The sequence below is a fragment of the Coptis chinensis genome, chromosome 7 (genome assembly GCF_015680905.1).
Source record: "Coptis chinensis isolate HL-2020 chromosome 7, ASM1568090v1, whole genome shotgun sequence".
In the NCBI taxonomy this organism is placed as follows: Eukaryota; Viridiplantae; Streptophyta; class Magnoliopsida; order Ranunculales; family Ranunculaceae; genus Coptis; species Coptis chinensis.
The window spans coordinates 2446399-2460958 of NC_141462.1; the positions used below are offsets into that span (position 1 = coordinate 2446399).

At 36.2% G+C, this 14560-nt stretch overlaps 2 pseudogenes; one reads left to right on the forward strand and one right to left on the reverse strand.

Annotated features, from left to right (window-relative positions):
• The first annotated feature begins 298 nt into the window (after nt 1-298).
• Nucleotides 299-12483, forward strand: LOC147485185 (beta-galactosidase-like; annotated as a pseudogene).
• Nucleotides 6944-10223, reverse strand: LOC147485186 (uncharacterized; annotated as a pseudogene).
• Nucleotides 12484-14560: the final 2077 nt, after the last annotated feature.

A 14560-nucleotide genomic window follows, 5' to 3' on the forward strand; every position in this document is an offset into this window, starting at 1 on the left:
TATTTCTTATGCAGTGAGCTTGGTTAGTCGTTTTATGCATGCTCCAAGGACTCCACATATGAATGCAGTTTCTAGAATACTGCAGTATCTGAAAGGGTTACCAGGCAAAGGTATTTGGATGCAAAAAACTGGGCATACATCTATTACTGCTTACAAAGATGCTGATTGGGCAGGATGTCCAGTTGATCAGAGGTCTACTTCCGGTTAATGTACCTTTGTGGGAGGTAATTTAGTCATTTGGAAGAGCAAGAAACAAAATGTAGTGGCTCGTTCTAGTGCAGAAACTGAGTACAGGGCTATGGCTTCCACCACCAGTGAAATCATATGGCTTCACACGCTTCTGAAGGATCTGTGTTTTGGGTTGCATCTGCCAACTACACTTTACTGTGATAATCAAGTTGCTATGCACATTGTTGCAAATCCTGTGTTTCATGAGAGAACTAAGCATATCGAAATTGATTGTCACTTTGTGCGTGAAAAAGTACAGTCTAATATTGTCACTACCTCCTTTGTTCGAAGTGACCAACAACTTGCAGATATTTTTACCAAGGGACTTCCAGCATTCAAGCTCCATGATATTCCCTCCAAGTTGGGTTCGCTGGATATCTTCGCACCAACTTGAGGGGAGTGTGGGAGAAAAAAAGAGAAGGCGGGGGTTGCGCCTTGGGCAAGGCCAAGGCGAGCGCGGGTCGCGCTGAAGGTACTGTTTGGTCAACCAAGGCAAGCCCAATTGGAGCGCGGGGCGCACCCTAGTCTGTTTTGGCAGAGATTTGTCAGATTCGTATGTTTTCTATAAAGGAAAGTCTCCAATCCTTTTGGAAACTATAGACACGAATATGCACTCATGTTGTGCTATATAAACACTTCTGTAACACAAAAGTCATATCAATCAAGCAATATAAAACCTTTCTTCTCCCGTGTACGTAGGTCGCCGCATTGGCACCGAACCACTATAAATTATTGTGTTTTGTCTCTTTAATTAGGTGTTTAATTCTACATATATATATAACAAATATACTTTGAAATTTTGTGTAGTTTCTCAAATCAGGTAGACGCCTCACACCAATAAATTAACATAAAATAGATGGCATAAATTTATAATATATAAATAGAACTTTTTTTTTTGGTAATTTAGTAATTTTATTATTATAAAATGCGATAAGTACAGGTAGCAGTTACATCTCTAAAAAGCAAACCACCGTATAAACAGAACTTTGTTTGATGAAAATGTACACATAAATAGTATTTGGATCCATATGGAAATTGACGTGGGTGTAGTTAGATATGATGATATTGTAATAAGAACACCATGCCTCATTGCTACGGTGCTACCCATAGATTGCTATATGGCTCAAATAAATTTGTTTTCCTCTTAAATGCTTATTGTTATTTGGTTGGAACTTTGCCTTACTCCTGACGCGTGAGTTGAGGCTTCATTCATGAATTGTGAGTGTCATTGCGTTCGGATTGAGCTTCATAATATTCTCAAAGAGAGGGAGAAGATTTTGAACTTATTCATAATATTTGCTCGCACTTACATAATTTGACGTGGGAACTATGGTGAGCTGATGTATTGTGTGCTTGAATTACACTCCCACACGGCCACACCATTCGTTCTGGATAAGCATATAGCTGTTAAATGGTGCATAAAACTCTAACCATGGTGTCCCTATCTTCAGATTATTCATCATGCCATTACACCAGCATATCAATAGTATGGCCACATACTGCCAATGCATATCACATTTTGGGCACCAAGTCGACCACCAAAAGATCTTCTAGTAAGCAAGTAGGTAGGTTTTGTCGATCGACAATTTGTTTGTTTTTTTGTTGATTATGTGTTTTTTCTTCATAATAAATTTGCGGACAGACAACTGTTTGTTGTCCACAAAACATCAACTGCTGATTGGTGGAGTAGCTGCCCGAAAATACTATTTAACTATCTGGAAAAACTATTTAGCCATCTAAAAGTTGAACTGATCAATAAAAAGATGATGTTTTGTGGACAAATTTGTCCACAAATTCGTTCTTTTTTTTCTTTGAACTTCTAATTTTACTGGCCACATCAATATCAATATCTAGAGCCCTTGATTTTTTAGGGTGACCAGATCAATTTGTGTGCTTGTATATATTTACCAAGCAAACACCGTCCATTGTCATATAAACTCATTAAGAAGTTCAGAGTTTAGGCGTTGCAATTGAAAAAAAAAAAACAACAACAACAACAAAAAAGTGAGAAATATAGGATCGAGCAAATCTTATGAGAATTTTTTTTTAAGGAAGTAATTGGTATTTATTGCTCACAAAAGAATCACTTCATCCCCTTGTACCTTAACCTTTATTTTTTATTTGTTTTAATTGACAATGAAAATCACTATGGTGACATCTGAACTAAAACAGAAAATAACAGTTAGAAAAATGATGTTTGTTTCCATCACACGAATAGTGTATTGCTGGGGTCGTATAACGAGAGAAGTGATATGAAAGAAGAGTGCAAGTTTGGATTTAGTGTCATGCAAGTTATATGAACTTGGCCTTAATTAAAATCAAGATTTGATTCTTCTAGCCTACATCAAAACTAGACAAGTAGTGGCACGTCTAAATGATGTGATGCATTCTAGAGCACCAAAAACACTTGTCCTTGATGCCCAAAAATTATGTCCATGCTTTGATAACACAATGCAAAATTATGTCCATGCTTTGATAACACAATGCATTTCAGTAAGTAAGAGGTTATCTACCCCGAGAATGTTTGCGGCGACAGTTTGGATGTGTGATCCAACAGTATACAAATACAACATTCTCTCATCCTTTGTTTTTGACTATTGTATCACACATCCAACAGTCCGCCGACCCTCATTATGAGAATATCCTTAGAGTAGCTGGAGTCTTTCAGTAATTAATTTCCTCTAACTTAGTCGGGGTAAACAGTTGAATTGAAACAGTTAGATTTTGCTAACTTGCTAAAGTAATAGGTTTTGAAGGCTTGACACACTGCGCCATCAATCAGTTTTACCATAAATCAGTTCTACGATGTTTGTGGATCAAAGCGTGAGAATGATATCTCCAAGTCCAGAGCGAAATCCATGCAAGAAGAACACGAACGGAATGTTGTTGAAGAACATCATGAACAAAAGCCCAATAAAATTTAGCTTCCTAAATTGTGGAAGTTACAAAAATCAGATGCTTCAATGCTCTTTTTGGCTTTCTCTTGGGTATGCATGCTGGTGCAATTTTATCAATTTTAACTTCTAAGGCCTAGCTCTTAGATCTATTCAACGACCGACAGTTCGAAGATGAAAAGAGAAGTCGGCTTCTTTCTATTTTGAAAGAAATTGGGTTAGAAAGGAAAGGGTATAAATGAGAAATAAGAATTTTTAGAAACAGTTAATATACCCCATAAGTGACGTGTCTCTAAAATTTAGGATTAGTATCCAAATTCTAGATTTTAAAGTAGGCAAGTCCAAATTTTCATACCCATTACAGAGCAAGAAATGAGGCTCAACCATATCACATAACCTCCCTATTATTTAGGTCTCTTTAAATAATTTCACTGTTTTCCAAAAAAGAGATAAAATCTGGTCTATTTTTATTTCCCATTTTATCTTATTTCTTTTTTTACCCTTTTGGGATTGAAAATTTCCCGACTATATGTAAATGTATTTTTACATAGTCATATATATATGTAAAACTATATTTGCATAGTCATTGGAGCTATAAAAACTTAAATTTACATAGTAACTTTTCAGATTGAAAATTTTCCGATACCTAACAGAATATATGTAATATGTAAAAATACATTTATATAGTCATTGGAGGCTTGGAGCTATGAAAACTTAAATTTACATAGTTACTTTTGGGTTTGAAAATTTTCCGACGACACCTGACAGAATATATGTAAATGTATTTTTACATAGTCATATATATGTAAAATTATATCTCAATTAGTAGAGTATACCATAATTAGCATGGACATTTAAATTGAACCAGCTTTTTTTTTTACCACTAAATGTCCTTGATAAAATATTCAAACTAATTATTCAATGCCTTTAAGAAGGACTACTTTGTCATTTCAAAATTTACTATCATTTATACCCTTAAAATTATATAGTTTTTTAAGGACGTATGTGTAAATTCAAGCCGGAAATCAACTACACGCCAACTATTCAATTGTTCGCGACTTGGCCTCACATTAATTGTCAATTTATTACTATTTATACCGAAATTAAATGCAATAAACCAGTCGTCTCTTTTCTTCTTCTCTTTCTTCTTATACGCCCTTTGACTCTCCCAAATCTCCCATAATTTGCTCTCCCTTTAAAAAAAAATAAATAAACTGAAAGCCACAAAATGAAAAAACATATATATATCCTTAATTGATTGTCTCTCTACGGCCGATTCTAACGCCGATTATTGTTAGAAGTAAAGCAAAAAAAAAAAAAAAAATCTCGGTTTCAAAAGGTAATATATTCTCCTGTATCTTAGTCAAAAGGTAATATATTTCTCTTTTTTTTCAAGAATCGGAGTTTGAAACTTGTGATATATGATGAAATTCTCTGAACATGTTGGCTCTCAAAGGTCAGAGATGAAGATGGTACCCTTTGGATGGAGGGTTTTCTTGGAAGTCGTACAATGAAGAACATGTTCCGTATGATGACAATTCAAACACGATTGATAGGGCTGTTGGAGCAAATAAATATCACAAGAGATGCCTCGGACTATCGTGGTACTCAACAGAGTGAGTAATTATGACAAACCATTGTCGCTCTTCTCGTTTTCGAGACATTGATAAAAGAAAAAGGTCGTTTATCTAATATATTATTCTACTTGGATTGTCCTGATTTGAACTCATGGTCTCAAGTTAGACTTGGAAAAATTGAGACCGCGTGTTGAGCGATACATTGTGACACGGATCAAATATCAAATGTAATTTCTGGTTTGGTCACTCCGAAAATAGAGATGTTGGCTCACATTTTTCTAAGAGAATGCAACTTTGAACTTGATTTGTTATCTTATGTAGCTGTTTTTTTTTTATTGATTCTTTTCTCTCAACATTCAGCGTTAAGATAGATCCAGATGAAGCCTTCTTGAATAATGAACGATTATCATGTACTCATGGTGTTGTCGGTTGAGGTCATGCTTTGCATGTCTTTCTTAATGGACAATTATCAGGTAAGCAAGGTCTGTTTTACCTTCTATGGAAACTAATTACACAAACAAAGAGATCATTACTATAGCTTATATTCTTAATTTTTCATTGCTTTCGGTCTTCTTGGCAGGAACTGTGTATGGGAGTTTAGAAAACCACAAACTGACATTCATTAGTAGCTAGAAGCTGGCATTAACAAGATTTCCTTACTTAGTATAGTTGTTGGCCTCCGGTTTGTTCTTACTCTTTCACTGAATTTTCCTTATACTTTGTGAAGCACGTTTGCTGCAAGGAATATTATCGTTGTTGTTGTTTTTTTTTTTTTTTTTTTTTTTTTTTTTTTTTTTTAAAGAATAGTGGTCCACATTTTGAGACATGGAATGCTGGGGTTCTTGGCCCCGTCATGTGAAATGGTCTTAATGAGGGGAGACGAGACTTGTCATGGCAAAAATGGTCTTACAAGGTCTGTCTTGCTATTAGTTCCTTTAAATTTCCATTGTTACCACCAAATAGAGGCTGACTCTTTAGATTTTTACCCGCAGATTGGTTTAGAAGGAGAAGTTTTGAGTCTTCATTCACTCAGTGGAAGTTCCTCTGTTGAGTGGGTACAAGGATCTTTTGTGGCTCAAAAGCAACCGCTAACATGGTACAAGGTGAGAATTTTCAACATTATTAGTGCCACTTTTTTTTTAAGGATTTCAAAGCCTATATCAACCATCACTACTACAGAATGACACATATACCACTGTTTTTAAGTGTGGTATAAATATATTTACCACTGTTATACAACCGTGACAATAGGTGATGTGGTATATAATAATAGCAAAACTGTGGTATATATGTTTAACGGATACCACGGTTTTTCAAAGAACCGTGGTTTGTATGCCCATTATATACCACGATTGTCAACAGAACCGTGACATATAAACTATTGAAACCGTGGTTTATATTAGTGTATGTGTTATAATACCGTGGTATATAGTTATACTAAACACTACGGTTTATGCCAAACCGTGGTATATATATATATATATATATATATATATATATATATATATATATATATATATATATTTATTTATTTATTTATTTAATAATAATGCTAGTAAAGTCTTCCACTTAAAACCGAACCTGCATAACAAAATTTACACAGCCTGCCTACATACAACATTTCCATCTTCCCAACAAATTCCAAAATGTACAATAAACTATCAAACATTGCAAAAAAAAGATAATAATAATAAAAAAAACTTCCATTAATTTTTTGAGTGCACTAAGAAAACAAACTTCAAATTCCTTTTCATAAATTAAAAAGGTAAAACTCATAAATTAAACTGGAGGGGTTCGAACATAGCTAAAACTCATCCTCATTCGCTTCCGACTGAAACACCCCATTTTCCTGGATGAACTAAATAATATCGAGTCGAACACCGTCAAGTTCATCTTGCGTGTATGTCTCCTTCAGTTCTAAATTTGTTATCTGGATGAGTCAAAGCACATCACTAATGATTGATTGACCGCGATCTTTCTCGGTCTTACACTTGCAGAGTGGAATGCATTAAACAATCGCCTACTACCTAATTCTAAATTGTAATTGTAATCGAGGAACTGGGAAGGAACCAAAAAGATTTAGGAATAAATATTTCGAAAAAGAACACATACTTAGAAAGCGCCAAAACATACAAAACTATGGCTCGGTCGGGCACAATCACGAACATGATGTGATATTGATGGTAAATCCAGAGGTTGATCTTGAACGAAGTTTAGCTTGACTTTGATTGGAAAAGTAAAAGTCTAGCATATTTTACAAAAAGTGAAGTACCAAATTGTACATGACCTCAATGCAAATCTAAGTAATGGACAAACCTTACCTAAGGCGATATAATCGAACTTGATATTTCCTACATCCCCTTGTTTTCTTGAGGAAGGACCCGACCATAACGGCGCATGAGATGTTTGGTATACACCGCGGTGTCGCCGCTCTCTTGCATAAATTACCCGGAAGATCAAAGAGAGCATCATCCGCGCGGTGAAACCATCACCAATCCGTGTAGATCCATTTTGAATAACGCCAGACTTAGGGCAATAATCCTTTGAGATTTTCGTGAATCGTCCCTCACAAAATCCAGTCTTCAAGGTGAACAAGGAATGGACCATAATTATACAACCCATAGCTCACATTAACAAGCACCACCCATCCGGGTCATAATAATAATCGGGTGTAAGGTGACCCACGTCGTACACATCCCGGTGATGAAACCCGACAAACAAAGTTTCGCCCGGACACGCAAGAAAGCAAACAATGTCTCAATAGATGGTCTCCACTTTCCTCTCGAGTTCCGAGGGTTTCTAGGTTTACGTGTTGCATTGCTAAATTCCACCTCACCGGATGCACAACTTGATCGATCGGTCAAGTCCGCATGAAAAAGGGTTGCAGAGTATGGGAACCAGAGGACCGACCGATTGTAATAAAGAGGAGGTCCTACTATAGGTGGAAGGTTGTTATTAGATAAGTTGGTGATGACTTGGTTGACTACGTTGACCAATTGGAACGAAACTTGCTTGCTCGCAACAAAGTTTCATTTGCGATTGTGTTATCCACACAGGGAAGTATATCATCAAGAGCCGTATGAGAAGTTGGGTTCGGACCCATCGATCCATTGCAACACAAGTATCTCCGACTACACTGGGAAGAAAAATCAAGTTTAACTAGTTTAGTTATCGCACAACTTGGATAGAGCACTATCTAGATAATTCTTTGGAATGTTAAGCCTCCGTTTTTCTGTTTCGGTGAGATGCATCTAAATGCTAGTTGAACTTATGGACTTTACGGTAAAGAAAAAAAAAATGTAAGCACAATAATATTTTGAATCGGATAATTCCAGAAAATCAGATCCATGCTCTGGGAGCATCAAGAGAAACTTGGAATGGTTTTCTCAAAAGCAACACCACGGGCTGAAATGAATGAATATTACAGCTCCAATCGTTTAAGAATTCGCTTCAAGGACTTTAAAGTTAAATATGAATTTGTCAAACGAGCAATTGAATCACCGCCTTTTGTCTATCTATTTGATTATTATTACGGGCATCTTAGGTGATCACCCAATCTGAGGTTCCAAGTTAAAAAAAAGTTATGAGCGTAGCATTTACTCACATAAAGAGAAATACGATATCGCAAGCGGTAAAAGCTCCATGTGATCAAAGAAAAATCATTTCCATTAAAACATTTACAAAAGGAATGGAGTTGCAAAACAAACAACAAGAAGTACTAGAAAATAGTAACAAGTTTCGATGCTTGAAAGATAAAATGTTCGAGGAAAATGGATTTCTTCAAAGCAAAATAAGGATACAGATAAAGAGAACTAGGAAAATGATAGGACAACCTTGGGCAGTAACAAAAGGACAGAAAAACTATTAAAAAAAAAAACAAAACAAAAAGACAGAAATTGTGTCACAGTGTAACTACAAATTCTAGTTCAGACATTCGATCAACCTAGAGGAATAATATCATAAATTTAAGACATTCTAACTGAGCTGAACACTTAATCATTTGAATTAAACACTATACATCACAAAATTATTTGTGACAACATCATCATCCTCTAAACCAGCAATCTACTATACATTTTACATATTAATAGTTTAGTGTGAAGCTCATAAGCTTCGGAGGAAAGAAAGTAGTGTCTTCTAGTACAATGTCTGCATAGATCACTGTGACTATCAAATACTTTACTTAAACAGTTAAACTAGCCATCTGAAGCATCGTAAAAGAAAGCACCTTGGGTATATAGAAAAAAAAAAATCTTTTGTTTAACTTGTAACATTGATTCTAGACTAAAATTGATTAAGAACCATAGTCAAATACATAGGTAGGCTACACTCCAATATTCCAATTTTTGTTCCTTTTTCCTATAAATGTAAGCCAAAGAGCTAAAGCATCAAACTTACTTATGGAGAAGGAGAAATACTCCAGACAAGATAAATGTGCTCGCTACAAGGACCCGGCCGATAACCACCAAGCCGCAACCAAGCATATGGTCGGAAAAATCACAATGGCTTAAAGAAACATATAAAGAGCAGAGAGTGCTCTACAAAATATCGGAGAGAATTAATGAAATTGAGGCGTGTTATTTGACTCACATGCTCACAAGGAATTGCATACCAAAAATAGAAAATACTGCAAACCCCAAAATCAAAGCAGGTTTTAAAAACAGAGGCATATATTATTTAAATAATGACTGATCCAAAACTATCGAAGAAGTCAAGGTTTCAAAATACTTACGAGAATCCAAGAAATGTCAAGAGGAGCATTACAAAGTGACAATCGGGATAAGGCATAGTCTCCTGCGCGAACACATATAATTTAACAATCTGCATATATCTCAATGGAAATCACTGCAAAGATAAACCTTTAAAATTTTTTCTTACACAGTATTCAACACATCTTTTATGTTCTGCGAATTCTCCTTCGTTTTATCTGCAAGTTTACTAGAAGAGGAATTAATCTTTGCGTCAATTACATCAATGCCGGTCGGACATCGGGACCCAAGAAAAAGCGAACCACTCCAACACGCTTTAGCTGCTGCGAGAGAGATAGTCCGATACATTCCTTAGGTTATCCACGGTAACATTTGATTGCTTCACAATATATTCCAAAGTGTCTCCTGTGCTCCCATGAAATTTACCCATCCGATTGTACAAAACGATGCATCCAACACTACAACAACAAAATCAAACATTAGCGATTGCATCATAAACAACCAAGCATACATCAACAAGGGAAAAAAAAAGTGAGGGAGATCTTACATAGCAGCAATAGTGAAGAGTATAAGGAATATAAGTGAGAGGGCATAAGCCGTTCGAGAATAGCCATAAGGCTCACGCCGGCAACAGCAATAACAAAGAACATATACAAAATAAAGACAGTCCAAAATGGCTTAACCAAGCCAAAGCAATTACGAAGAACGGGCGGTGTAAAACCTACAGGTGCATTCAACACAAATATTTGAATTACCAAAACCATTCCAAGTACACATCCTAGAAACAAGTAAAAGTTTGGGATTTCTGTTTTCATGTTTTTATAAACCATATAATAATATGCGAGAACCAAGAACGACTAATAAATTAAACTCTAGAACTCAAATCCCAAAAAACAAAACATGATAATAAAAAAAAGCGATGCAAAATACATATCGAGGAGATCATGGAGAAAACAAAAATATAACACTAAAATGGATTTACAGAAAACAACAAATAACATGCCATACTTGAGAAAGTTGATTCAGGGATAATAGATACAAACTAGGAAGATAAACAAAACTAACTTAGGACTAAAAGCTGCAAATCATTGAAAGGAACCAAACCCCAAATTCCAAAAACTTACAACTCCATTAAAGACTAACAAAACCCAGATGAAAAAAATATACATATATATAAATAAAACTGTTGTTCAGATATAAAAAATTCACAAGCCAAATATAATAATAATTCAATGAAAAAGAACTACAACTTACCCCAAGAATGGAGTTCAGCGATATTCCATCCACCGATTGTAACACTTAAAATTATCAAGAGGGTCTCTTCTATATGTTCTCTTAGCTGCTAATATAAGCGTTGAATTAAAACCAGATCCATTTTCTGTAGTTTCATTTCTCTCTCCTTCTCTCTCTCCTTCTCTCTGCCCAACAACGCACATCCAGCCAGAAATACGCACACCCAAACCACAAAAAAACACACACACCACTCAACCCAATTGTTTACAAGTTCCCAAAAATTGATAAGTAAAACAACAACAACATGAACTAGACATAGCATCTCATTCGATTATATATTAAGGTAAGGATGAATGATGTGTCACCCGAAAGCGAATCCAATCACCAATGCGAGGTAGCCATTTCGAATCGCCAGGGTTTTGTTGTCGACTAGAATTCGAGGTTGCTTACAATGGTTGCAAAAGGATCTGAACAGCGTAGTTTCGTTTGTGCAACTTCCACACTCGAATCCCCTTCTCTCCCTTCACCCATCTCTCTCTCTCTCTCTTCTTTTGCAATTTGAGGTAACGAATTTGAGCGAGAGAGAGTCGAGAACTGTAGAAGTTGTGGGGAGAGACCGAGAGAATAGGGGAATCCAATTTGAATGAGTTTAAGTAATGTGTATTTTTTTTTTGGCGATTTGACTATTTGGCATAAAGTCATAAACCACGGTAGAAAATGGAAAATTTATATACCACTGTTTATGTTTAAGGTAGTGGGGATGTGGAGTACTCTCATGCTGAAAAAAAAAACTAACCATGGTATATGGCCCAACTTATCCCACGGTTTTCATGTAACTGTGGCATATATTAGTAAACCAATGAACAAAAAAATTTCCGCCGTAATATATAAGTATTTCCCACGGTTTTTGGAAGAACCGTGGTATAAACGTTCTTATTGACCGTGGTATATGTGTCATTCTGTAGTAGTGCATCCTTTTCTAATGGCCTGATATGATGTATTTTCCTTTGTTGTGATGCTTTTAGACTACATTCAATTTAACATATGGGAATGATCCCTTGGCTTTAGATATGGGTAGCATGGGTAAAGGTCAGGTATGGATAAATGAGCAGAGCATTGGGCGTTACTGGCCTGCATACAAAGCATCTGGTACTTGTGGTAGTTGCAGTTATACTGGAACGTATGATGAGAAGAAATGCCTAAGCAATTGCGGAGATGCCTCCCAGAGATGGTGAGGCAAAGGTGACCTTTCCTAATTACATAGTTTATGTTAATCAATGTTACCTAATCAATCTTTTATGTTCGATGCAGGTATCATGTCCCCCGCTCATGGCTGAATCCAAGCGGTAACCTTTTAGTCATATTTGAAGAATGGGGCGGTGACCCAAATGGAATTTCTTTGGTTAGCCGAACCGTTGACAGTGTTTGTGCTGATATATTTGAATTGCAACCGACGTTGTTAAGTTATCAGAGGCAAGTCTCTGGAACAATCAACCAACCATTAAGGCCCAAAGCTCATTTAAGGTGTTCTTCTTGGCAGAAAATTTCGTCAATAAAGTTTGCTAGCTTTGGAACTCCCCAAGGGATCTGCGGCAGCTTCAAGGAGGGGAGCTGTCATGCCCATAAGTCATATGATGCTTTTGAAAAGGTAGAAAATTCGCATGAGAATGCCCTACTCATCACTTTTTTTTTTTTTTCTTTGTTTGAGTAGTCTATTTTTTTCATGGTTACTTTTTATGTTGTAATTGTATGAAAAGCTAATATTTTTGTTTCTTCATCTAGATTATAGTTACTGATTTCATCCCATCGGTTGGAGTTCATTTTACGACGATTCATAGGTAATGGAGTCACCATAAAATTACTATTCTCAATATCTCCCCCTATAATTTCTTGAAGTCCTTGGTATCAAATCGATACTTCTCAATTTGTTTGGAGTTCGTCTTTATTCCAAGCGTATGATTTTTGTATTTATGTTGAAACAATTTAAGATGTAATGAAGCATTTTTTTCCTGCTTAATTTATAAAGCAGGCGTAGTACTAAATTTATTAAGTACGCTTACAATTAAAATTAAGTATTTTTGTTAATATTAGTGTCATAATTAAATAATTATAATATGAAGGCCTCTAATTAAATATTGATAAGGTTCAAAAATGATCTACAAAAGCTACTATATGAGATGAGAATTTGGTTGTCTCATCTCACAAGTAGTGCTTCTATGGCTAACTTTGTGCATTGAAATTTATAAATTTCTTTTTGTATGGTAGCATGAGTACAGGACACTGTTAGAAATGACATACCCAAATATTCACTTTGTATTTACTTCCCTTCCTACTGTTGGAGTTATCCCTCACATGAGGAGAGAAAACAGAGTTGGAGAGAAACGGGCGAATTCAGCGTTGGAAATGTCGAGGCCGGCGGCCAGGCCGGATGGGGCGACTTGCTCGAGTTCCGATAGTCGAGGCCGCCTCGGCTTCGGTGTCTTAGCGCGACCAGCTCAAAGCGCGACCAGCTCGGTGTCGATGTTTAGGCGCCGACTTCGGCCAGAGGGAGCGCTAGCCGCCGCCAGCCTAATTTCGTGGGCTTCGCTTAGCATCTGAAATTTGGTTTTTTTTTTTTTTTTTTGGAGACGAAAACAAAGAGAGAGAACCTTTACAGAGAGACAACCCTGTAAAGAGATAAGAGTGATCTAGTAAGGTGAGAGACTGAAAGGAGAGATTGTAATCTTCCTTCCCACTTTAATAAGAACTGGCTCTTGTGGAAGTAGGCATCATTGGCCGAACCACAGTAAATCTTTATGTTGTGGTTTGCTTTTACTGCTTTACATTATTATTTGTTGTTGATAGTTGTTTAGCGAGTTGGGCATGTTAGTATAGGTAGTTTGTGATATTTAGAATTCATCTGGAGTTGAAGTGTGTTCATACAAGTTATCTGTGTAGTGGGGGAACCGATTGGTATTGGTGTAATCCCCAACACCTACTTGCTAATTGATTTGTATTAGAAACTGTTTTTGTTTCAAACACGCCAGGACTAATTAGGGGTATCAGATCTTATGGGAAACATTTTATCTGAATGTTGTGAAGTTCTGATATCCTTTACATCTAAACTTTCTATGTATCTATTGTATATATATGTTGTAGTAAAATCAGGAACTGACATGAAATGCCCCTGTTCTTATTTGTGAGGGAGATACTATGCGTATGCAGAAAGTTTTCCTTGATTAACTTCTTCACTAACAGTTTTGCAGGTTGACACAACACTTTTGTTAATCGACATTGATATATGATTTTGTATATGCACTTAAACGTTAATAGTATTATTTGATTTGTTTGTTTTTCTGGTTGATTTAAGATGCACATGTTGACAAGTCAAAATGTGTATTCTTGAGTACATTCAAATACCAATAGAAGATTGACCAAATGTAATTTTACACGTTTCCTATGGAGCACAATTAAGAAAATTTTCAGTGATGAAGATGGGAAGACCTTTACCTTGTTGATGACAAGGTAGTACTTCAACTTCAACACAATGAAGGGCTGTGGAGGGGAGCTAACTTGTGGGCTATTAGATAACCTATAGCATAAAATAAACCTTACTGACTAGCCTTCCTGACCATCGTCCTATTTTTTTTGTATTGTTTACATGTTTCTTTCTGCAACATAATTACTTGGATACATACGCCTCTTCTTTATGTTGTCACAGTACTTACTCCTATCCTTCTTCATATGGTTAGGTGAAACCTCTTAAGCACTCTTCAGATTTGCCACCTCCAGGAAACAAAAGGTCGTACTTATATTTGCAGCTGTACGATTTTCCTGCGTCCCACTAGTGGAGCGAAGCAAGTAATGAAGAAGTGGATTGAAGAACTCCAGGGTCAGCCATGGTCCAGAAAAGCCAAGTCTAACGACCAACCCGCTTTCA